The following is a 24,146-nucleotide window of genomic DNA, read 5'->3' as shown; positions in this document are numbered from 1 at the left end:
CATTTCTCCTAAGTTATTTCGGCTGGACTAACAGTCAAACTAACACGAGACAGATGAACAGCAAAGAATAACCAAATTTATTATGTGTGTACCAATTAACAGCAGAACATAGACAAATGTATTACATACGTACATGAAGGAGGCCGAAGTTTTGCCACCCTAAGACTACCTTTGGGATATTGGTTTTAAGCTGGTTATTAAGAAATGAGAGACTCAGCAAGAACATTCACCTCTCCCCCTTTTCTGCCCAAGAGGTTCAGGTAGGAGGACCTGCTACAGGAGGGAAATCTCAGCATGTTCATCTCAGCCTGTGGGCTCAGTAAGGTAGAAAGGAAGGCTCCAGGAGCCTGTTCACTAGGCGCCTGACTGGAGGGAGGGCGCTCCTGTGTTCCACTGTTTCTGGGTGGCCTAGCCAGGGTTTGCCTGTCCTGTGTTCTGCTCTTCCTCAGCTCCCTGCAAATTACTTATGTCCTTTGAAATCTCAGACCCCTTTCTCCTTTGCCCATAATGCATTTTGAGGGTCTCATAGCCTATGACACTTCCCCGCCCCCAACCCCACGCCACCCTGCATGTACATACATCTACAATAAACCTGGGACATCTTCTCCTGTTAATCCATCTCTGTGCATTTGATTATTAGCCCAGCTAGAAGAACTTAGCAGGTGGAAGGAAAAGTATTGTTGAGGCCTCATACACTAATGGGAGCTCCATAAGAATGTGGAACTTGAGGACAAATGGGCAGTTAGGGCTTGTATGACATCTTGAACTAGGGCGAGGGGGCGGGGTTGTGGTTTGGGACTTCAAAGGACAGGAAGGCGATTCGCATGGAGATGGAAAAGCCAATGTTTGGCCACCTCTACTCAAAGCTGGTTTCCCAGTTACACACACGCTGAGGCTTGCCGCTTGCTGCTGCTTCATAACTGGTAACCTCAGCATCTCCATTGGAATGATGGCTCTGGGAAGATTTAGCCCATAGGGTTGTTTTGAGAGTAAAATAATTTATATAAAAGCCCCCGCTACAGTGGGAGGCAGGTGATAGGCTGATAATATGACTCAAAAAATGTTAGTTGAATCTGGATCAGCAGCCTCACACAGTGCTGGGTTAGTCTTTTCATGCCCACATTCACGGCAGGTTTAGGAGGAGAGGGTCGTTGTCTCTATTGCACGATTTAAGGGCAGCTTCCCTCTGCAAGTTTCTTTTCACCTTGGCCTGCCAAGCTGCACGTCTGAGATAAGTTTCTGCAGCTGTAGGCAGAGCTCCATTAAATGTAAATGCTCCCCAGTTCAGGAGTGGTGGATGTGGGCATGTGTGGTCGTAGAGACTGTGGATGGCCTAAACTTAGCTGTTATAACTAGCGGCCTTTTGCTTGCAATCCCACATTCCACCCCTTTAGAGATTACTTACCTCCATACCTTGCACCCTTAACCAGACAGCTGGTTGAGGGTGCAAGAGACACTTGAGACAGCTAGTTCCTGAGTGTAACTAAACGTAACCCCAGTTACCCACAAGACTCATGGAGGGCAAATGAAGAAAAGCCTTGCTGCTTCTTGGTTTGGGAAGCATCTAGCTTTTCTCTCAGGAAGGTGCTGGGGAAGTATGTCTTTGTCTTCCCTACTTTACGTTTCTTTTTTTTTTTTAACTTTTTTTATTGATTATGCCATTACATTTGCTCTATTCCCCCCCTCCATTCCCCCCCCACCCCGCATACCCCTCCCCCCACCATTTCCCCCTTTAGTTCATGAACACGTGTCTCAAATTCTTTAGATTCTGTATTTCCCCTGCTATTCTTACCCTCCCCCTATTTTCTATCTACTGTCTATGCTACTTATTTTCTGTACCTTCTCCCCCCTTCCCCTCCTCCAACTCCCCTGTTGCTAACCCTCCATGAGATCTTCATTTCTATGGTTCTGCTCCTGATCTAGCTGTCCTCTTAGTTTCCTTTTGTTTTAGGTGTGGTTCTTAATAACTGTGAGTTTGCTGTCCTTTCACTGTTCATCTTTTTTATCTTCTTTTTCTTAGGTAAGTCCCTTTAACATTTCATATAATAAGGGCTTGGTGATGATGAACTCTTTGAATTTGGTCTTATCTGAGAAGCACTTTATCTGTCCTTCCATTCTAAATGAAAACTTTGCTGGGTAGAGCAATCTTGGTTGTAGATCTTTGGTTTTCATGACTTGGAATACCTCTTTCCAGCCCCTTCTTGCCTGTAAGGTCTCTTTTGAGAAATCTGCTGACAGTCTGATGGGAACTCCTTTGTAGGTGACTGTCCCCTTAGCTCTTGCTGCTTCTAGGATTCTCTCCTTCATTTTAATCTTGGCTAATGTAATGATGATGTGCCTTGGTGTGTTTCTTCTTGGGTCCAACTTCTTTGGGACTCTCTGAGCTTCCTGGATTTCTCGGAAGTCTATTTCCTTTGCCAGCTTGGGGAAATTCTCCTTTATTATTTGTTCAAATAAGTTTTCCACTGGTGGCTGTGCCTTTCCCCCTTCTGGTACCCCCTATAATTCGGATGTTGGAACGTTTAAAGATGTCCTGGAGGTTCCTAAGCTTCTCCTCATTTTTCTGAATTCTTATTTCTTCATTCTTTTCTGTTTGATCATTTTTTTCTTCCTTCTGGTCCACTCCCTTGGTTTGAGTCCCAATTTTCTTTCCATTACTATTGGTTTCCTTTGTATTACCATTCATTTCAATTAGTTTAGCTTCCATATGTTTCTCTAATTTGTGACTAAAATCAACCAGTTCTGTAAGGATCCTGATCACCAGTGTTTTGAACTGTGCATCTGAAAGACTGGCTATTTCTTCATCGCTTAGATCTATCGGTTCTGGGGCTCTGAGTTGTCCTAGAGCCATTTTTGGTCTATTCGTGCTGTTAAGTAAGCGGAGCGAAGCCTTAGTTGTTTACCAGGATGGATGGGGCGACCCAGGTCGCTGGTTTGTGATGCTGTGAGTGGGGGCGTGGTCAGAGAGGGAGCAATGGCGGTCCTCTCCGCTAGCCCAGCCCCTCTAGTCACACCACAGCCTCGGGCTTGTTTATCCAATCAGAATTGTGCGAGGCTGCTGCCGCGAAGGCTTCCCTTCTCACTGGTTTCTCCGCACGCAAATGCGCGACCCACCGACCCTCCGAGCCTCTTCCCTGTGCGCTCCCGCAGCCAGCTCGCTCTCGATCAGCGCTTTCGGCTGCTTGCGCGCTCACCGCGCACCACCCGGGAATTTTTTCTTGCTAACCTGTTCCGCTGCTGGCTTCGCTCCTCGTACTGGTCCAGCTGAGTATCTAGTTGTCCTTTGGACTCCGTATTGTTGATTTTCCGTGTGGCTTGGTTGTGACTGCTGTTAAAAGTAGTTGTTCTTAGATTTGGTTGTGCACAGAGGCAAGGTGGTTCCTCCACCTACGTCTCCGTCTTGGTCGGCCGCCCTACGTTTCTTGCTAGTTTCCCCCAGATGTTCCTTTTCACCATATCGCTGCTATGACACACATGAGCAGCTATTCCTTCATGTTCAGAAGGTGTCACGAGGCTCCCAGGGTCTGATGGAGAATCGGCTTCATCCTGCTACTTCTTTAGTTGTTGGGTTACCCAGCACGTCACACTGAGAAGAATTTGAAGGCCTACCAGGCTGGGTATAGGATGCTAATCCTGGGCCTAGTAAATATAAGTACTCGATTAAAATTGATCTGGGAATGAGGAAAGGGAGATAAATTTGCCTGTGTCTGAACCTAAATTTAGTCCTGATAATGTTAACAACTAGAGGGCAGAGATCGATATTTTTAGTGGACATGACTAGAAATTGACCAGAGGGTCACTTGCTCCTAAGAAGGGACTGCTGGTGAGAACCAGAGCTGTAGGCAGAGATGCCTATAAATTAGTTGTTTAGAATAGTGTACTTAAATATTTGTTGATTATAAGTCATTCTCTAGAAGATTCCTTAGTGTTAAAAGCCCCAGGTTGGTGTACCAGTTGGATCGATTACCCCAAACTCTGAGATCATAAATTAAGGCTGGAAGGGACCTTAGAGATTATGTAGTACCTCCTTCTCACAGCTGAGGATTCTGCACCCCACAGAGTCAGGACTTAGCCCATGTCACAAAGCCTGTAATCCGCCTGGGACTACAACCTACTCTTTAGACTCAGACCCGGCCCTGAGCTCTGAGCTCAGATCTTTACAGCACTTACTGTCCCCAGGAGGTGTCCCTGTCCCCCACCTACCCATCCAGTGGAGGGAAAAGCCAGACAGAGCAGAGAGGGGGAAAGTTGGAATTACAAGCTACCACTCTAAAGAAGATCAGGCATATTCGTAGTGCTGTTCCTTTTCTTATTCTTACCTGAGTGATGCCCACAAATAGACTCCCTGCTGAAATGATCCCTGATGAATAAAGCAAAGTTCTTACATGTAGGTAGAGTCTAGCAAAAAGGTCTTTTTATATGTCATATACATTCTTATTAAGTTTCTTGACTCCAATACTCCCTTATGTAAGGATCTAAGCAGAACATATTTATCATATTAGAACATAATTATGTTATTTTTGCATGTGATTTTAACTTAATATCTAGAGTTAACTTTAAGTATTTTGGTTAAGATAGGCAAATGGAGATAACTTCTTTTTGTTCTCTGCCTTTGTACTGCGGCTAACGACCTTCTAGCAGAGGGATTCTTAACCTGTCGTTCCACATCAGCACACTCCACTTAGCTTCTAGGCTTCACCAGGGCAGTGATTCTCAAGGGAGGAAGGTGGTGCACACCCCAGAGGTGCATCTGCACCTGACTCAGGAGGAACTGGATAGCAGAGGGCCTTATGTACCTTGGAAAAGCACCTCTCGAAGAGTTTCTGACATCCCTCAGTGGGAGTTACTTCTGAGCTCTGAGAGTCCTTAAACTACTGGTTTCTATCTTGGGGTCATGGCTTAAATTAGGATTGCCAAGAGTATAAAAGGATTGTTTCTAAACTCCTGGTCAATGGAAGACCTCATGGAGGCTATTTATGAGCTGGAACAATACTGCGTGTGTGTAGGGGGAGGGTTAGAAAGGGAATACTCAAAAGTGGCTGTGGACTCCAAGGGCCGCCCTCACAGCTAACGCTGCTCCGGTGGCGAAGGGAGTTGGCCTCCCTTGATTGTGAGTCTCCTGATGCTTTGTCAGCGGATCACCAGGCTCTCAGAAGCATTTTGTGTCATATTTAGGTAGTTCCTGTCTGGTTGCTTAAGGGTTGAGGTCCCAGGTTAGAAAGAAACATTAGTCCAACATCCTAAAGATTAACAGATAGTTTTATATTATGATTATCAGTATTACATGCAAATTTCATCTGTTGCTAAAATAAAGTAGGCCCTGTCCATCTACGGTTCCACATGCAGATTCAATCAATCAACCACAGATCTAAAACACTCATTAAAAAGCTACATTTTTGCTGATGTGTACTATGTAGTTAGATTTAGGATGCTTGCTCGTGTCTGCACTGAACATGTACAGACTTTTTTCCTTGTCATCATTCCCTAAACAATACAGTATAATAGCTATTTACTTAGCATTTATATTGTATTAGGTATTATAAATAATCTAGAGATTACTAGATTATGGGAGGGTGTGTGTAGATCATATGGAAATACTATATGCCATTTTCCATAAGGGACTTGAGCATTCGTGGATTTTGGTGTCTGAGTGGGGTGCTATAACCCGTTCCCCATGGATACCAAGGGATGACTAAGGACAATAATATGTTGGTGCAGGTTCATCAGCTGTAACAAACGTACCAGTCTGGTTCCCATATTGATAATGGGTGAGGCTGCGTGCGTGTGGAGACAGGGAGTGTCTGGGAAATCTCTGTATGTTTCCTTTCAATTTGCCGTGAGCCTAAAACTGCTCTAAAAAGTGACGTCTATTTAAAAAAAAAATTAGTGCACCTTCTTCTAGTTGCCTTTTCACACTGAGTGTACTATAACTTCTCAGATATTTATGATGAGAAAGAGGCGGGACCCCGTGCTGGAAGGAGTACGCGGACACATTCTTCTCTTTCTTTCCTAGTCTGCCCACCACCTCCCACCTCTACAGAGCTGCTGGCTTTGAAATCTGTTGTCCTTCACTTATGCTCAATAGAATGCCTGGCATGTAGCAGATGGTCAATCCATTTTATTGACCGTCTGAATAAAGGAAGGAATGGATGACCCTGGTTTGTGACTTGGTGTGACATTTAACTTCCATTCCAAATGCAAGGGACACTTTTTATGTGTGAGGGACTCTTGGGCGGTTTGCATATTTTCAACTTTATACATATTTGTCAGGGATCAAAATGATTTCTATTTTTAGAATCAGATGTTATAAATAGAAAATGATTTCCGAGATCATCTTATCGAGTAGGGGCATTTCTTAAATGAGATTTTATGTGTCTGTGTGCTTGAGGAGACAGGCCAGGAGAGGCTTACTGCTGTGTTCCGAGTAACAAGGCTGGCAGAGAACAAAGCTGGCGATTTGAAGCCTGGTTCTTCTCATTCATACGAGCACATTCGTGACATGGTTATTGTCAGAGAAAGCCTGACTTAGGGAGGTGCTCTAGGAGGTGACAAATACCAGATTGGTGGCACCTTTCTTCTATGGCACAGGTGGTAAGCACAAAACCTGAGGCCTGAATTGGGCCCTCCACCTGGTTGTATCTGGCCTGGCACCTTGTTTCTACCCAGCAGCAGTGCTGAGCTCTTGCTTAACTGTTAAGGAGCAGTTACATTTATACAGTCCTAAACTTACACTTGACCCTTTGAAGGCAACCAAGAGGCCAATGTGGCCCCCGGTGAAAATGAGTTTGACACCCCCGTTCTATGGGAACATGGATATTACTTGTCACTTTTCTTAAACATTAAGCTAATTTCTCCTATGGAGAATGTTTTCACTTCTAGGGAGGGCTATGTGGCTTTATTTTAACCCTGAGGTGAAGGCTTTTAAATAAAATTTTTATTTATTTATTTTTAGAGAAGGGGAAGGAAGAGGGAAAGAAAGGGAGAAAAACATTGATGTTCAAGAGAAACATTGATCCATTGCCTGTCGTACGCCCCCCCACTGGGGACCTGGCCTGCAACCCAGGCATGTGTCCTGACTGGGAACTGAAAAGGCAATTTTGGGGTTTTTGAGAGGATGCCTAACCCACTGAGCCACAATAGTCAGGGCTGAGCTGAAGTTTTTAATGAACTTCTAATACACACACACACACACATTTTCCACTTGCTGATATCAGGGAATTCTGAACATGATGTCGTGTAAATTTGGATTCCTGCTGAGAGAAGAAAATTTAATAAATTGGGTCCTGCTGATAACCTATCAAACATTAATCACAATAGAGTGTGAGTGGAAACACTTACCTCATACTCATCCCAAGTTCAGCACTCGCTTCCTGATTGGCTGGAAAACACTGCCTGTCTGGTTGTGAGGATGGAGACAGGACAGGCAATCAGTTGAAGTGAGATCTTCAAGAGCATCCAGATGTCACTAAGAGAAAACCTGAAGGCCTTGGGAATTAAATGGAGAGAGCTTGAGTTCACTTTATGTTTAATTCTCCAGAAAATGTGTTTAGTCTTTGCTTGCCATCCTTGTTTTCCTAGTGGCCTACCGTCCTCATCCCTATGCCCAACACCATAAGGCAGTTTTGGAAAAGGAATAATTTACTCTAATGTTAGCTGTGGGCACTTTTGGATGTTTGGATTAACTGAACAAAGAAGCAGAAACTGAGCCAGTGGAGTGGGTAACCCATGAAAATGGTTGAAGTTGTTGGAAATCCACAAGGGCTATTTTGGACAAGATGATAATGGCTGGGTGGTCTTTACACCCTTTACTGATGACTCCTCATCACCTTTAGAAAGGCACTGAGGATGCACGTTAAACTTTAATGTAAATTATATTAGTTTTATTCTATTTTTTACTTCTTAAAAGAGAACTAGCTGAGCCTCCAAATATTTTTTTGGTCCCATGTGGCTTTGTAAGATCCACTGTGGAGATACAAGGAAAAGTTATCTGGGTTTAACTGAATTGAGATCTGATTAGATCCTAGCTTTATCATTTTCCTTTCCTTCCCTCACTCTTTCCCTCTCGTCTTCATTTCTTCCTTCTTTCCTTCCTTCCTTTTCTCCTGCTCTTGCCCCTCCTCTTGCTCTGTTCCCTCCCCACCTTGCTTCTTGTCTATCAAGAGAGGAAATGGAAGGAGAAAGGTGAGACTGGGAAAAGTGCTTTGTAAACTCTTTATGCCTGCTGGGGTGCAAAAGATATTGCAATTAATGAATAAAAAAATTCAGACTCTTGAATATAAACAAATTCTATTGTCTGCTTTTTGTCAGGTGAGTAACTAGGGTTTGGTCAGAGAAACTTGGTGGTGTTTCAGAGATGACCTCTGTTTTAGGGGGTCCTCTTCCCTCCCTGTGGAAATGCAAGTGGAGCAGAGCTCAGGTCTTCCTGCAGCTTCCAGTGTGAGGTCTGACACTTGGACTGCTGAGCATCCGTTTCCTGGAACCAGAGCAAAGAGGCAGCTTCTGCCTAGGCTGCTCCGTTAGTGACCACTGTGTGTAGAGGGTCCGTCCACGGGGTGAATACGGAAGCAGCAGAAAGTCCTGATACTCCCGTCTCTAGCCTGCCCCACCATGAACCTGGTCCGTGGGAGGACTCAGAATCTGTTGGCTGAATGAAGCATTATGAGGCATCTTTTGGGGAGTTTTGAAGCCATTTCCTCAATCTCTCTAAAAGTTTTCTTCTGGTACTATAGACTTTTTAAATCCTCCTCACCCCTTACTGCTTCTCTCACCCTGAAAACATCACAATGTATTTCTGATAACATGTGGATGTTTAAGAGCATCAAGTATTAGAAAATCAGAAAGGGGAGTTTTAGTAGGTTTTTTTCTTGGATATAATTTAAAACATGGCTTAAAAAAATGCTAGTTCAACCCATTAGTGGGTTTCCAACTCAGTATATACAGCAACACACTACTTAATGACAGAGATACATCCTGAGAAGGGCATCCGTCAATGAATTCATCGCTGTGTGAACATCAGAGTGTATGTACACAAACCTAGTTGTGGTGTTGCCTGCTGCACACCTAGGCTCTATGGTGCAGCTTGTTGCTCCCAGGCTACAAGCCCATACAGCATCTTATTGTACAAAACACAAGATTAAATCAAGCACGAGAGGCAAGGATGCAACCAAAAGATGCTGCAAACACAGATGTGTGAGGCTGCTCCCAGTGTAGTGTGACATAGTATGAAATTTACAGCAAAATTGATCTTTTTTTAAATATATATTTTTTATTTTATTGATTATGCCATTACAGTTGTTCTATTTCCCCTCCTTCATTCCCCTCCACCCTGCACACCATTACCCCCTTTAGTTCATGACCATGTGTCTCAAGTTCTTTAGATTCTGTTTCCCATACTATTCTTACCCTCCCCCATATCTATTTTCTATCTACTGTTTATGCTACTTATTTTCTGTTCCTTCTTCCCCCTTCTCCTTCTCCCACTCCCCTGTTGCTAACCCTCCATGTGATCTTCATTTCTATGGTTCTGCTCCTGATCTAGCTGTCCTCTTAATTTGCTTTTGTTTAGGTGTGGTTGTTGATAACTGAGTTTGCTGTCCTTTCACTGTTCATCTTTTTTATCTTCTTTTTCTTAGGTAAGTCCCTTTAACATTTCATATAATAAGGGCTTGGTGATAATGAACTCCTTGAATTTGATCTTATCTGAGAAGCACTTTATCTGTCCTTTCATTCTAAATGAAAGCTTTGCTGGATAGATCAATCTTGGTTGTAGGTCTTTGGATTTCATGACTTGGAATACTTCTTTCCAGCCCCTTCTTGCCTGTAAGGTCTCTTTTGAGAAATCTGCTGACAGTCTGATGGGAACTCCTTTGTAGATGACTGTCCCCTTATCTCTTGCTGCTTCTAGATTCTCTCCTTCATTTTAATCTTGGCTAATGTAATGATGATGTGCCTTGGTGTGTTCCTTCTTGGGTCTACCTTCTTTGGGACTCTCTGAGCTTCCTGGATTTCCTGGAAGTCCATTTCCTTTGCCAGAATGGGGAGATTCTCCTTTATTATTTGTTCAAATAAGTTTTCCACTTGTAACTGTTCTTCTTCCCCTTCTGGTACTCCTATAATTTGGATGTTGGAGTGTTTAAAGATGTCCTGGAGGTTCCTAAGCCTCTCCTCATTTTTTTGAATTCTTGTTTCTACATATTTTTTTGTTTGGTCATTTTTTTCTTCCTTCTGGTCTGCCCCCTTGATCTGAGTCCCAATTTCTTTTCCATCACTATTGGTTTCCTGTGCATTTCCATTCACTTCAATTAGTTTAGCCTTCATATGTTCCTCTAATTTGTGACTAAAATCAACCAGTTCTGTGAGCATCCTGATCACCAGTGTTTTGAATTGTGCCTCTGTTAGGTTGGCAATTTCTTGATCACTTAGATTTATTGGCTCTGGGGCTCTGAGTTCTTCTTGAGCCGTGTTTTGATCTGTTTGCGCCTGTTATGTATGAGGAGTGGAGCCTTAGTTGTTTACCAGGGCAGGGCCACCCAGGTTGCTGGTTTGTGATGCTGTATGTGGGGCGGGGTCAGAGAGGAAGCAATGGCGGTTCTCTCTGCTAGCCTGGACCCCCTCACCGCTTGCCCCCGCCTGTTTATCTGAGCACAAATGTGCAAGCCCACCTCCCTGCACGGTCTGTCTCAATGCTGGTCTCTTCACTGGTTTATCTGCATGCTAACGTGAGATTGCGGTCAGCCAGCCACCCCACACCTTCCCTGGGTCCACCCGTAACTCGCCCGCACCTGGGATCCGCACCCAGGACCACGCCCTTGGCTGCCTGCGCGCTGGGTTGGGGGATCTTTTTTGCCCGACCTGCTCTGCTGCTGGCTTCGCCCCTCTCACCAGTTTAGCTGAGCGGTTTATTGTTTTTGGACTTTGTATTGTTCGATTTTCTGTGGTTTGGTTGCGTTTATTATTGTTAAAACTTTATTATTTTTAGATTTGGTTTTTAGATTTGGTGCGAGGAGGCAGTGTTTCCACCTATGCCTCCATCTTGGCAGAAGTCAAAATTGATCTTTTATAAGTAGAAGGAGCACACACTAAAATAATGAAAAAAGTATAGTATGGTAAATACATAAACCTGTAGTATGTACTATATACAGTTTATGTGTAATTTTATGTGACTGGCAGCACAGTGGGTTTCTTTACATCACATCACCACAACCACATAATTGCATATAAGTAGTAACGTCTTGCCCTGGGATGTTACGACATTGCAATGTTACACCCTCACAGCTTTATGACATCACCAGGTGATAGAAAATTTCAGCTTTAATTTTTACCGAAACATTGTAATGAGGCACATGACTGTAGTGGGGTTCAACTTGCGACATTTTTTTTTTCAAAAGGAGGATATTGAATAGAAACTGACAAGGGTGAGCTACTGTTTTGTGAAACATCAGTGATGCACCCAGGTGGGAGCATGCGATGTGAAGTGCATTTCTTACAGTGGGTCCATGAGGTTTGAAGCTGTTGATTTGGGGCATTCATGCTCTTTTGGTTCAATTTAAATGAACAAATGCTGTCTTTATAAGATCTTAGATCACTCAGTGAAACATTGAGCTTACATTTTCAGAGAAACTACTTCACCTGATCAGAAGTGAAAACTTGGTAAGAGAGCTAAAACGAGTAGTTTAAATATCTTGTTGGACCAACTGTATTAACACTGAGCCAGTGGGCTTATCCAGGCAGCTCTCCAGTGCTTTGGATTGACAGTTGGCTGATCACAGCTTGCAAAGACTTCATCTGCTTATTTAAAAAAATACTTTGGGATGTATAGGGAAGGTGTCAGAACATACTAACAGGGTTGTCAGTGAAGAGGAAAGGGGTTTTCTAGTTACCCAAGAGAGCCCTGGAACAAACAAGGTTTTATCTGGATCAGAGTGTTCATTCCTTCATTTGGGATACTTGTGGTTTGAGGCAGAATAGCATTTAAAAGTGTAAGAGTCCACCTCCTGATGACATCCTGTTTCTTTTGCAGCTATTCAGCTGACTTGTTTGCGGAGCACAGGGTGGGTGACCCCCTAACAGGTTTATCTGGTCAGCTGGGTGTCTGAATGGGGTCCCTCCAGAGCTGGAACTTGGGGACTGAGGTTGTGTCATAGGAAATGCACGCTGGGCTGGTGTTCAGAGCAGGGAGGGGGGCGGCAGAGGTGTGCCTGGCTCTGGGAAGCCTGTCTCAGGTTGCTGCTGAGGACAGGAAGCTGGTACTGGAAGTGGGGAACGGCTGAAAGAGCACCGCACATGGCTGCCCCCTTTCCAGTGCCCGGTGCCCAGACCCCAGCTGCTATTAAGTCTGACAAGGATGGAAGGTTTTTCCCCTTTGGGCAATCTGCCTTGTATTGTATAGAGAAAAGCACAAAGAAGGCAGTTGATTTATAAGCTCCTTTTAGGGAAAACAGAACAAAGCAAACCAAAAATAATCGCAGGGAAATTTCAGCATTTCACATGTGAACCTGGGTTTTTGCCTTTTCTGGAAATAGTGCTTCTTGTCTGGATTCACAGCTTTGGAAATTCCTCCTGTCCTCAAATGGCCCATTTTATTCAGGTCAGTGGGCAAAGATTATTGAAGCTTCAAAAAATTTTTCCTCTGTCCAAGAACTAGGCCACACTGCCTTCTGAGACAATATAAAGGATAAGCAGACCCAGGAGTTGGCAGATGGCTTAGGAAGATGTACTGGTGTCCCATTTGGAAACCGACCTTTTAACTTTGTCTTTGTTCTCCCTCCTCCTCTCCCCACAGTTTGTTATTGGAGGGGGAAGGGACAGAGAAATGTAAGCAGGAGACCGTGACTTGATGGTGAAGCCCTGTGCCCCCAACACTCCACAGGGCACCGTGCTGGCCTGGTCCAGAGCCCCTGAGCACACCACCGGCTGTCAGTCCAACTCCTTTTTGTATGAGAAGGTCTATGAGGAAAAATAAACTGGCATCTCATTATGGGAGAAATTCATCTCAAGTATGGACATCAGCAGCAAGGCTTTGATAGGAAAATGCCTCTTGTCTTCTTTCTTTAGGATCCCAGCTTTTATTCTGGAACCTGTAAACCTCATTGTTGCTGACTCAAGTTAGTGAGAAGTGGGAAAAGAGAAGGCACAAGTATGTGCTATTGGATGGGCCTGTAGTACTTTTCACTCAGTGGAAGAAACTGGGTATTCGTAAGGGATGAGGGGGTGGGTCCATCCTGCCTTGACTATTAGGTTGCTGGACTTTCTAGGCCTCTTATTTTCTTGTCACCCTGTTATTTGGTCATTAGCCCTGCTGCCCAGGAATGGCATGCTGGAAGAATGAGACAATAAAATTAAAATAAGTGAAGGCAAAATGGGTGAAAGTGGTCAAGAGGCATAAGCTTCCAGTTATTTATTTGTAAGTAAATAAGTACTGAACATCATGGTGAGTGTAAAAAACAAACAAAAAACCACCCCCACAAACCAGCATTTCCACCGGAGAGCAGACAAATCTGATTTCACTTAATGAAAGGGAGTTTAGCTAATCTTTCTCTCTCACATGGTAAAAGGAGGGCGTCCCCTTATTCTGTTCTTTCCAGCCACTGAATTCTAATAATCTGATTTCGAAGGGCATTTGACTAGTCAAGCATATCCTGACGCCAGTTACTGAGGCTAATTGAGAGTTAATTGTGTGTCTGCTCATTATTTTGCTTACTTCCTAGTTTAAAAGCAAGAGCATTTGCTGCCACTCCAGTCTCAGGCCAGGAAAGTTGCATCACCTACGACCCTTCCCACCCCCCATTTGCAGTACCTGAAATTTTGTACAGATAGTTATTCATCTGAGCTAAAGCATCATTTTATTTATTTATTTTTCCCCAGGGAGAGGTAATACCATATTTTTAAAAACAGTTTTTCACCTTTCTACATTTTTTAAAAATGTATTTTATTGATTATGCTATTACAGTTGTTCTATTTCCCCCATTCATTCTCCTCCACCCTGCACACCCCCTCCCCCACCATTCCCCCCTTTAGTTTATGAACACGTGTCTCAAGCTCTTTAGATTCTATATTTCCCATACCATTCTTGTCCTCCCCCCTATCTATTTTCTACCTACCGTTTATGCTACTTATTTTCTGTACCTTCTCCCCCCTTCTCCTTCTCCCACTCCCCTGTTGCTAACCCTCCATGTGATCTTCATTTCTATGGTTCTGCTCCTGACCTAGCTGTCTTCTTAGTTTGCTTTTGTTTTAGGTGTGGTTGTTAATAACTGTGAGTTTGCTGTCCTTTCAATGTTCATGTTTTGTATCTTCTTTTTCTTAGATAAGTCCCTTTAACATTTCATATAATAAGGGCTTAGTGATGAGGAACTGCTTGAATTTGATCTTATCTGGGAAGCACTTTATCTGTCCTTCCATTCTAAATGAAAGCTTTGCTGGATAGAGCAATCTTAGTTGTAGGTCTTTAGATTTCATGACTTGGAATACTTCTTTCCAGCCCCTTCTTGCCTGTAAGGTCTCTTTTGAGAAATCTGCTGACAGTCTGATGGGAACTCCTTTGTAGATGACTGTCCCCTTATCTCTTGCTGCTTCTAGGATTCTCTCCTTCATTTTAATCTTGGCTAATGTAATGATGATGTGCCTTGGTGTGTTCCTTCTTGGGTACACCTTCTTTGGGACTCTCTGAGCTTCCTGGATTTCCTGAAAGTCTATTGCCTTTGCCGGATTGGGGAAATTCTCCTTTATTATTTGTTCAAATAAGTTTTCTACTGGTGGCTGTTCCTCTTCCCCTTCTGGTACCCCTATAATTTGGATGTTGGAATGTTTAAAGATGTCCTGGAGGTTCCTAAGCCTCTCCTCATTGTTTTGAATTCTTGTTTCTTCATCCTTTTCTGTTTGGTTATTCTTTTCCTCCTTCTGGTCCACTCCTTTGATCCGAGTCCCAGTTTCCTTTCCATCACTATTGGTTTCCTGTGCATTTCCATTCATTTCAATTAGTTTAGCCTTCATATGTTCCTCTAATTTGTGACTAAAATCAACCAGTTCTGTAAGCATCCAGATCACCAGTGTTTTGAACTGTGCATCTAAAAGTTTGGCTATTTCTTGATCACTTAGATTTATTGGCTCTGGGGCTCTGAGTTGTTCTTGAGCCATGTTTTGATCTGTTCATGCCTGTTACATATGAGAAGTGGAGCCTAATAGGTGTTCACCAGGGCAGGGCCACCCAGGTTGCTGGTCTGTGATGCTGTACGTGGAGGCGGGGTCAGAGAAGGACAATGGCGTTCCCTCTGCCACTTCCCACTGTGGGGCCTGCATGGTCTGTCTCACTGCTCACTCCTTCACCAGTTTATCTGCGCTTGAATGTGTGACCGCAGTCAGCCCTCAGTGGTTCTGCCCACTTCTTCACACCTGGGATCTGCCCACGGCTGCTGGTGTACCTGGGTCAAGTGCCCGGGTTGGTCCGGTAGATCTTTCCTGCCCAACCCTGCTCTGCTGCTGGCTCTGCCCCTCTTACCGGTTTGGCTGAAGGGTTTGTTGTTGTCAGATTTCTGTATAGTTCAATTTTCTGTGGTTTGGCTGCGTTTTTGTTGCTAAAACTTTGTTGTTTTTAAACTTGGTTGTGCGAGAAGGTACAGTGCTTCCACCTACGCCTCCATCTTGGTGGAAGTCGCCATCTTTCTACATTTTTGAAATTGGCATGTTGTACAGTCGATAAACATGGTGTTTTTATTTTCCAAGAAAAAATTTTAAAGTTTATAATGCATTTTCAGTGGGTGGTATCTTAGAATGTTATAAATATGATGTATAATAACTATGTAAATTATTTTAGATTATTTTTGTTTCTGGAAAGTCACCTGGGAAAGTGCTTTGTGGATTTGGGAAAGCTAATATGTTTTTAAGTTAATATTAATTGAATACTTTAAATGTGCCAGGCTCTGCTTTTATTAATATAATCTCACTTGATCTTTAAAACTGTCTTGTAAGGCCGGCATTATCTTTTATGATTATCATCATCATTATCATTATTGTAAAACTTTGGCTCAAATAATTTGGATGACTCATTTTTGGGGGTTGTTCAGTGAGGTTCTATTTCTTACTTAAATAGCTGATTGGAGGATTGAGTTCATAGTAAGACACTAGGTGCCCATGGTCTCCTCTGGGTTTCTGGGGAGAAGCAATGTTGAGCGGCACTGTGCAGGCTGGAAACCTCTTCTTCCAGCTTCCACCCCCTGAATGACTCATTTAGTTATGTTTCAAATGTTTTTGGGGCATTTAAGTGCCAGGCATCCTTTTAACCGAGGGTTCAGAGGTGAATAAGGCAGGCACACTCCCTGCTGTCAGGAAGCCAATTATAATAAACAGGCAGACCAATAATTGAGATAATTTCAAATATTGAATGCTACGAGGAAAATAAAACAGTGCATTTGGAAATCGCTCATTGTCATAGGGTCACAGTTGCATAGGTGGAAGGAACAGCAGGTGCAAAGCCCTGAGTCTTTGTGGCTTTTCAAGGTCAGCCAACTACTGAGTAACTAACTCTGGCTTTTAATCCGTTTCTGGAATAGCAAGTGGCAGTGGCCCGCATGGAAAGTTTTGCTTATTCAGGGTGAAGCCTTGAGAGTTATCAGAGCATGTTATTTGCAGACATTTGCAGAGCTGGAATAGTGCCAGGACACCTGGGCTGCAAGGTCCAACCCCCGCACCCGGAACACCAGGGACTTCAGAGGAAGCATTTAATAATTTCTGGAAATGAGATTGTTCTTTGATGTTTTCTCATTCTGTTTGCTTGACAACCACATCAGAATCAGACTTTTAAAGGTCTCTCTTGCTTAATGAACTAGATGCTTTGGAGAAATCTGCCAAATAATAGAAATATTTCTCTTTCAGTTTAACTGCTGACCCAGACTAGTCAGAGAAGTGGCCTTTCAAAGGATAAATCTATGAAATTCCATTTCTGGGGGCAAGTGCCTCGATGTGCATTGAGCATTGTTGTAAATGTCAACTGTCCAGCTCCCACTGTCAGCTTGAATGGCCGTCAGTGTTTATCCTCCGGAGAAAACTGCACGGACATAGTCAGTGCCTGGTTGGAGGCTGTGAGGCGATACTGTTTCTTGTTAATCTCAACCCTGCCCCTCTGATCTGTCCCTTTTCCTTTTTCTACTGTGAGCCCCTTCCAAATGTTCCAGAATTGTGATGAAATGCTGACTTCTTCACTTAGCCGGGCTGTTCGTTCTCCCAGGCTGCTCTGCTGAGCTGGCATTCCTGTGACTGACGGTGTGGAAAGGCTGGGAGGGTGGGAAAATGAGAGCTGGTGGCAGAGGGTGAAGCTGTTGAACAGACAGCTATGGGCGAGCTGTGGCAGTTTCCTTCCCTTGCCACTGGAAGTAGATACGAGGAACCCAGGGCACAAAAATTATTCCAAATCAAACATCCAGGAGGCATATGCTGTCTTGTTTCCCACTGTATTCCCAAGGCCTGGAACATAGTGGGTGTAGAATAAATACTTAGCGAATGACTGTCACGGCCAGTTGTCTCTACTAGCTTAACCATACCCCACGGCATCCTTAGTTTCTTTCTCACCGAACACTGCTGGGCTTTTGCCAGTAGTTTGCTCTTGAGGAAGGGGTTGGGACTAGAAGGGAGGGATGGCTGGTTCCATTGCTGGGCCTGATTGGCTACAGCTATTACGACTCTGTTTCCAGCTGCAGAGCACTTTGTGTGTGACAAATGGTACAAAAACATGCCCCTGGCAGCCAACTGGCCCCTCACCAGTCCTTTGTAAATACCAGACAGAGTCGACTCTGGTCTTTCGCCAGGCTATAGACAGCTAGAATAAATCTCACAGGTTCTTAATCCGTAAGTGGGGGTGTGGTGGGGAAAGGCTCGTCATACCTCCCCAGCTGTTGTCTCAGTTCCAGATACTGGCTGATGCATTCTTTGTCATTTTCCTTCAGAGAATCATGAAGGAAATGTCATTGTCTCATTTCCCTTTGCCTCTATATTTGCCTTGGCAGCAAATGGCTTTGTGTTCCTCTCATCTCCTCTCCCATCTTTTTGATTCAAAGTATTCTCTCCCGCTGGTCATTTCTTATTCCCGGAGGAAAGAAACATCAGGAGGATGTGTCAGGTCACTCAAGGGGTCTAAGTGGACAGCTCTGTGTGTCTTAAAGTCTATTTTACCTATCTTCCCATCAAACTGCATTATAGGAGGCCAGTCTAGGAAACAGAATTTCTATAAATAGAATTTTAGTCCAGTGACCAAGGGATTATGCTACCATATTTTATGGCTTTTGAGGCTCAAATTACTTTCCCACTTAAACACCTCAGAGTTTATGAGGAATCTTTCTTAAAATGTAGGCACACATTAATTGGTAATGTTTTTCTTTTTTGATGGTAGATAAAATAATGGTGTCTCTTACAATAGATGAGATATTAGATTTGATTAAATAAGGTAGTTAATTTTGGCCAGAAATGCCTCAATTTTTGATACAAGTTTGTTTTTTTTTAAAGAGCACTTTTAAAGTTATAGCAAAATTGAGAGAGTTTCCCATATCCTCCCTGTACCCCCTCCCCTTCCATAACCTACCTCATTATCAACATCACTCGCCAGAGTGGCATATGTTTATTTCAACCAAGAATGAACCTACATTGACACTTCATATTCACCCAAAAACCATAGATTATCTTACAGTTCATGGTGTTGTACATTTTACAGGTTTGGACAAATGTGTAATAACATGCATCCATCAGTATAATATCATATAGAATATTTTCTATACCTCATTCACCTCCCCTGCCCCTTGTCAATCACTGATTTTTTTTTGTTGTTGTCTCCAAAGTTTTGCCTTTTCCAGGAGGTCATAGATTTGGAATCATATGGTGTATAGCCTTTTCAGATTGGCTTTTTTCACTTAGTGATATGCATTTAAGGTTCCTCTGTGTCTTTTTATGGCTTGGTAGCTCATTTTTTTAGTGCTGAATAAAATTCTAGTGGCCTGATGTAGCACAATTGATTTATCCATTTACCTAGTGAAGCACATAATTGCCAAAGCAGATCTGGTTGCTTCCAGATCTGCTTTGGCAATTATAAATAAAGCTGCTATAAACATCAATGTGCAGGTTTTTTGTGTGGAAATACATTTGCAAGTCCTTTGGGTAAATACCAAGGACTGTGACTGCTGCATCATATGGTAAAGAGTATGTTCAGCTTTATCAGAACCCATCAGACTGTCTTCCGAAGTGGGGGAACCATTGTTGCATGCCCACCAGCAACGAGTGAGAGTTCTTGTTATTCCACGTTCTCATCAGCATTTGGTGCTGTTTGTGATCCAGATTTTAGTCATTTTAATAGATGGAGAGTAGTATCTTATTGCTGTTTTAATTAGCATTTCCTGATGACATCTGAGGTGCAGCATCTTTTTGGATGCTTATTTGCCACCTGTATATCTTCTTTGGTGAGGGGTCTGTTAAGTTCTTTGGCCCATTTTTAAGTCACATTGTTTGTTTCTTTATTGTTGGGTTTTAAGAGTTCTTTGTAGATTTCGGATAACACTCCGTTATCTCTTTTACAAGCTTTTCCTCTGAATCTGTGGCTTGTCTCCTAATTCTCTTGGTAATGTCTTTCACAGAGCAGATGTTTTACATCATAACGAAGTCCAGTTTGTTAGTTGTTTCTTTCATGGTTTCTGTCTTTGGTGTTGTATCGAGAAAGGCATCACCACACCTTTGTTTGTCTTTGTTTTCTCTTGTATGATCATCTAGGACTTTGATAGCTTTGTCTTTTACATTCAGGAATATTATCTATTTTGAATTAATGTTTGTGAAGGGTGGCTGTGTCTATATTCTTTCTTTTTTTTCTGAACAGGTTTTATTACCCAGAGGGAATGGGGTTCAGTCCTTCTTGGCGGCTGCCTTCCTCATGGCTGCAAGGACGTTGCTTAGCTCCTCTCTCTTCCTCTTGGCACAGATGTGGGTCCCCACCCTTTTCTTGATGAACTGCAGGACCCTCTTGTCCTTAGAGACCTTGAGCAACTCCGTGGCGCTCCTCTGTAGGGGGCAAAGCCACACACCTCTCGGATCATGTCCCGAACGAACTTGGTGTGCTTGGTAAGGCGCCCTCGGCTTCGTCTCTGCCTCAGCTTACTCACGTTCTTTGTTACTTTGTGGCCCTTGTTGAGGCTCACGGCCATGGGGTAGCAGAGAGCCATGGCTGCTGTTCCTCAATGGGACTGCGGTGGAACCTACATTCTTTCTTTTTTTGCATTTAGTTATTTCAGCACCATTTATTGATAAGGCTGTCTTTGTATGGCCTTTGCTTCTTTATCAAAGGTCAGTTGACTACACTTATCAGTCAATTGTCTCTCTAGTCAACTTTTCTTCTATTTGATGTTAATCATTCAGACTAAAGCTATGAATAAAATATTCTCTAATCAACCTATTTTTGACGTGTCCATAGTCATAATCACTTTAAACACATGTAGATAGGTTTATATAATGGAGGAAAGGATCCAGGAGTGAGAATACCTGGGTTCTAGTCCTGTTTTTGCTTTAACTTATTGTAAGACCTCACAGGAGTCACTGCTTTTTAGCCTCTCCTTTCTTGGCTATAAAATAATGGTTTTGCAATGATGGCAAAGGCTTTGATTTCATAGCTGCCTCTTCTCCCCATGGGTCATTACTCAAGTCAGAGTCATGCCAAGGGGGAGGGAGGTGCAGCAAGTCTGGTCAGTATCTCCTAGAGAGAGAACCTGTCATGCTAGACCAAATTAGTTTCCTCCTAAGCACATGATCCTATCATGTGAACATATAAGAAGAGTTAACAGTTCCTGAGTACCAACAGAGTGCAGGGCACTGTGCTATCTGCATGTCGTGGATTGAATGGTGTCTCCTCTGAAAACGTGGAAGTCCTAACCTCCAGTTCTTATGGATGTAGCCTTGTTTAGAAATACAGAATCTTTACAGACAATCATTGGGGTGGGTCCTAATCCAGTATGAGTGTGTCCTTATTTTAAGGGGGGAAGTTTGGACACAGAGACCAACATGAACATGGGGAGAACACCGTGTGAAGCTGAAGACAGAGAGAGACTGGGGAGGCTCATGTCCCAGCCAAGGAACTCCAGTGATTGCCAGAAACCACTGGAAACTGGGAGAGAGGCACGCAACAGATTCTCCATCACAGCCCTCAGGGGGAACTAATTCTGCCAAGACCTTGGACTTCTAGGCTCTAGAACTGCGAGACAATACATTTCTGGTGTTGATCAGTTTAGGGTACTGTGTTACGGCACCAGAAGGAAACTAATACACGGCTATATGCACACTGAATCATTCGATCCCCACAATGAGCCTGTTCAATGATTTCACAAGGTGCTAGCATGAAGGCCGAGAACAAAATGAAAAAAGTCCTGCTCTCGTGGGATTTATATTATAGTGAGATATCAGATGAAAAATAATTAAATATGTCCTGTAGAAGATACTAAGAAATACAATGGAAAAAAGTTAGGCTTGGAAAGGGAGACAGAGCATGTGTAGAGGAGGGCAGTGTGAGGTTACTGTTTTATACATGGGAGTCCGCAAACACTGTGTAGAGAGAGCACTGCAACGTCCCATGAAGGCAACGCCTGGCATGCTCACCAAGCAAGAGCCTTTATCGGTCCATTTAAAGTGTGGTGAAGCTTAGACCCATGTAGGCACTTATCCAAAATTAGACAGACAGCAAGTGGAAGAGTTGGAGTTTAAACCCAAGTTCTCTAACTGCAAGGGTTCACCCCCTTAATCACTAGGAGGGCCTTCTGGCCACTCTTATCTCTGTTGATTTTGGTGTGATTTTATGTCCTGTTCAGCCAGAGTTTCATTTTGGAGTTACAGTTAGGCAGAACATTTACAGGATGATCCTTCCAGAAATGGTTTCCAAGATCTGGTATCAATGTGAGGAGCATATGTCAAGTGATGTTATCATCCTCGGAACTCTCTCTCCCACAGATTTTATTTATTTATTTTTAGAGAGCAGGGAAGGGAAAGAGAAAAAGTGGGAGGGAAATACCGATGCACATCAATTGGTTGCCTCTTGCATGCCCCCAGTCAGGGATCTGGCTCGCAACCCAGGCACGTGCCCCAGCTGGGAGTTGAACTGGCAAACTTTTGATTCAATCTACTGAGCCACACCAGCCAGGGCAAAATCGTTGCTTTCTTGATGGTAGACACTGAGAATGTGCTTATTTAGCCTGTAGGTGATGCTACATCAAACAGAACAAGTGATATTAAATAGGAAGCAGAGTCCTGGACAAACAGTACAAAAGACAATTATACAAGGGTGAGAGTAAGCACTTAGGAAACTAAAACCATAAAAATCATTATAAGATTAGCTAATCATAATCATTACACAATCATTGAAAGACCTGTGTGTCAGGGCTGATTTCAACACCATGTTATTGCGGGAGTGGAGCTAAAACCAGCTGGGTCAGACGCAACCCTCCCTTTATGCTCTGAGTAGTCTGAATTTCTTACTAGTGTGTTACAGGTAACACTGCTCCCTGAACCTGAAAAGAAAAAAATATTCAAACACTAGTATTTTATTTTTTGATACATATTTTTTATTTTAATTGTTGTTCAAGTGCAGTTTTTTGCCTTTTACCCCAATCCCAGCCCACCCCAAACACTAATATTTTAATTTAGCCAATAAAATTGAAAAGGCTAAAAAAATAAGACTCAGTGTTGCTTGTTTGAAAAAAGGGCCATTTTCATGTAGGCCCACGGGACTTGGAATGAGACTGCCTTTCTTCAGGAGGATTTGATAACACAGATTATCAAATTTGATAACACAGATTTACAGCCTTCAACTGTAAATATTCTTGGAGAAATTCTAATCTGAGGATTTTTCCCCCTAAAGAAATTGTTGAAGTGTCATGAAAAAATTGAGTTATTCAAGGGTTAATTGCAGTTTAATTTATAATAGCAAGAGTGGTTAATATGGTAGAATATTACATTAAAAATATTGTTACTAAATGAGAATTTTTAACTCTTGTCAGGTCATGCACCCTTTTGGGAATCTGATGGAAGCAGTCGACCCTCTTCCTGGAAAGAAAGTGCACATGTGCCTACGTCAAGTTCTGTAGATAATTTCACAGAATTCATAGCTGAGGTGAAGTCCACGCAGACTTAGGTTACTGTATCTACTACTCTGGAGTAAAGAGTGATAGTGACATGGGAAAACAGTCATAAAAGCACACATGTGCACTGGCATATGAGATTAGGAAGTTTCTTATAAAAATAGTTGTTTGCTCTGAAAAATGAGATAATGTGTTTTCGAAAGTTTCTTCTTTGCGCTTTTCAGTATTTCTCCAGTTTTCTACCAGAAAAAGTATTTTTCAATAGTATTTTAAGAAATTGTTTAATATAGAGTAAAAAAAATACACACAGGAGCCTTACAGAAGTCCCTAAGAAGTGTAGCAAAAATGAAAAATTATGAAAAGTACAAAAGGATAATATCGCATTGCCCATGATAATAGGTACCCATATGAGGAAGGCGCAAAACAGTTTTCTGTCTTCGTGGAGGATTCAAGGGAATTAGATTTAACCCAAACTAAAGGTTATTCCTGGGCAGAAGTAGAATTTCTTTTCTGCCAGTGCTGTGAAAAAACCTAGATAAGGCACTCACTCAAAGGTGAGGTAGAACCTCTGATCCTGGAAATGTGAAAGGTGTAGCAGAAAATTAACGATCTTGTCGATTTAAGAATCCATCTCCCTGCAGGCATGGAACATTATCTGCTGATTTATCTAGAGCCCTTCTGCTCAATTTGCTTATGTCTTTGAAGCGAGGTACCCTGATCCACAGAGGGACAGGGTCTGCTGGTCCTTCGAGATCCTCTCTGTCTCCAAACACCTTCTCTGATGCCCCTTCTCACCACCCGTCACATGGGCAGTGCGGAGTGCTGCTCCTCTAATGTGATTCGGATTTCCTAATAATAAATAGTGGCTACCAGGGAACTTGATGGTCTAAATGCAACAAAGCTGAAATTTTTCTGACTTTAGTCCAATCCACGTCACTAAGAGAATTACGCAGTAGGAAAAGCCTGGTCAATTAAAATTATCCTCCATGCTCACAGTTAATGTTAATGACTTCTCTAGAGGAGAGTATCTTGTTCACTGGGCAGATTGAATCCTCTGGA

The 24,146-nt window shown here is 42.9% G+C and overlaps 1 pseudogene; it reads right to left on the bottom strand.

The window, feature by feature from the left end:
• Positions 1–19,872: 19,872 nt before the first annotated feature.
• On the bottom strand, positions 19,873–20,189 carry LOC119048891 (60S ribosomal protein L36-like; annotated as a pseudogene).
• Positions 20,190–24,146: the final 3,957 nt, after the last annotated feature.

The sequence above is a fragment of the Artibeus jamaicensis genome, unplaced genomic scaffold (assembly GCF_021234435.1).
Source record: "Artibeus jamaicensis isolate MK-2021 breed Jamaican fruit bat unplaced genomic scaffold, CSHL_Jam_final contig_233, whole genome shotgun sequence".
Classification (NCBI taxonomy): Eukaryota; Metazoa; Chordata; class Mammalia; order Chiroptera; family Phyllostomidae; genus Artibeus; species Artibeus jamaicensis.
Note: the sequence above shows the minus strand (reverse complement) of the source record. Positions and strands in the feature narration are given on the sequence as shown.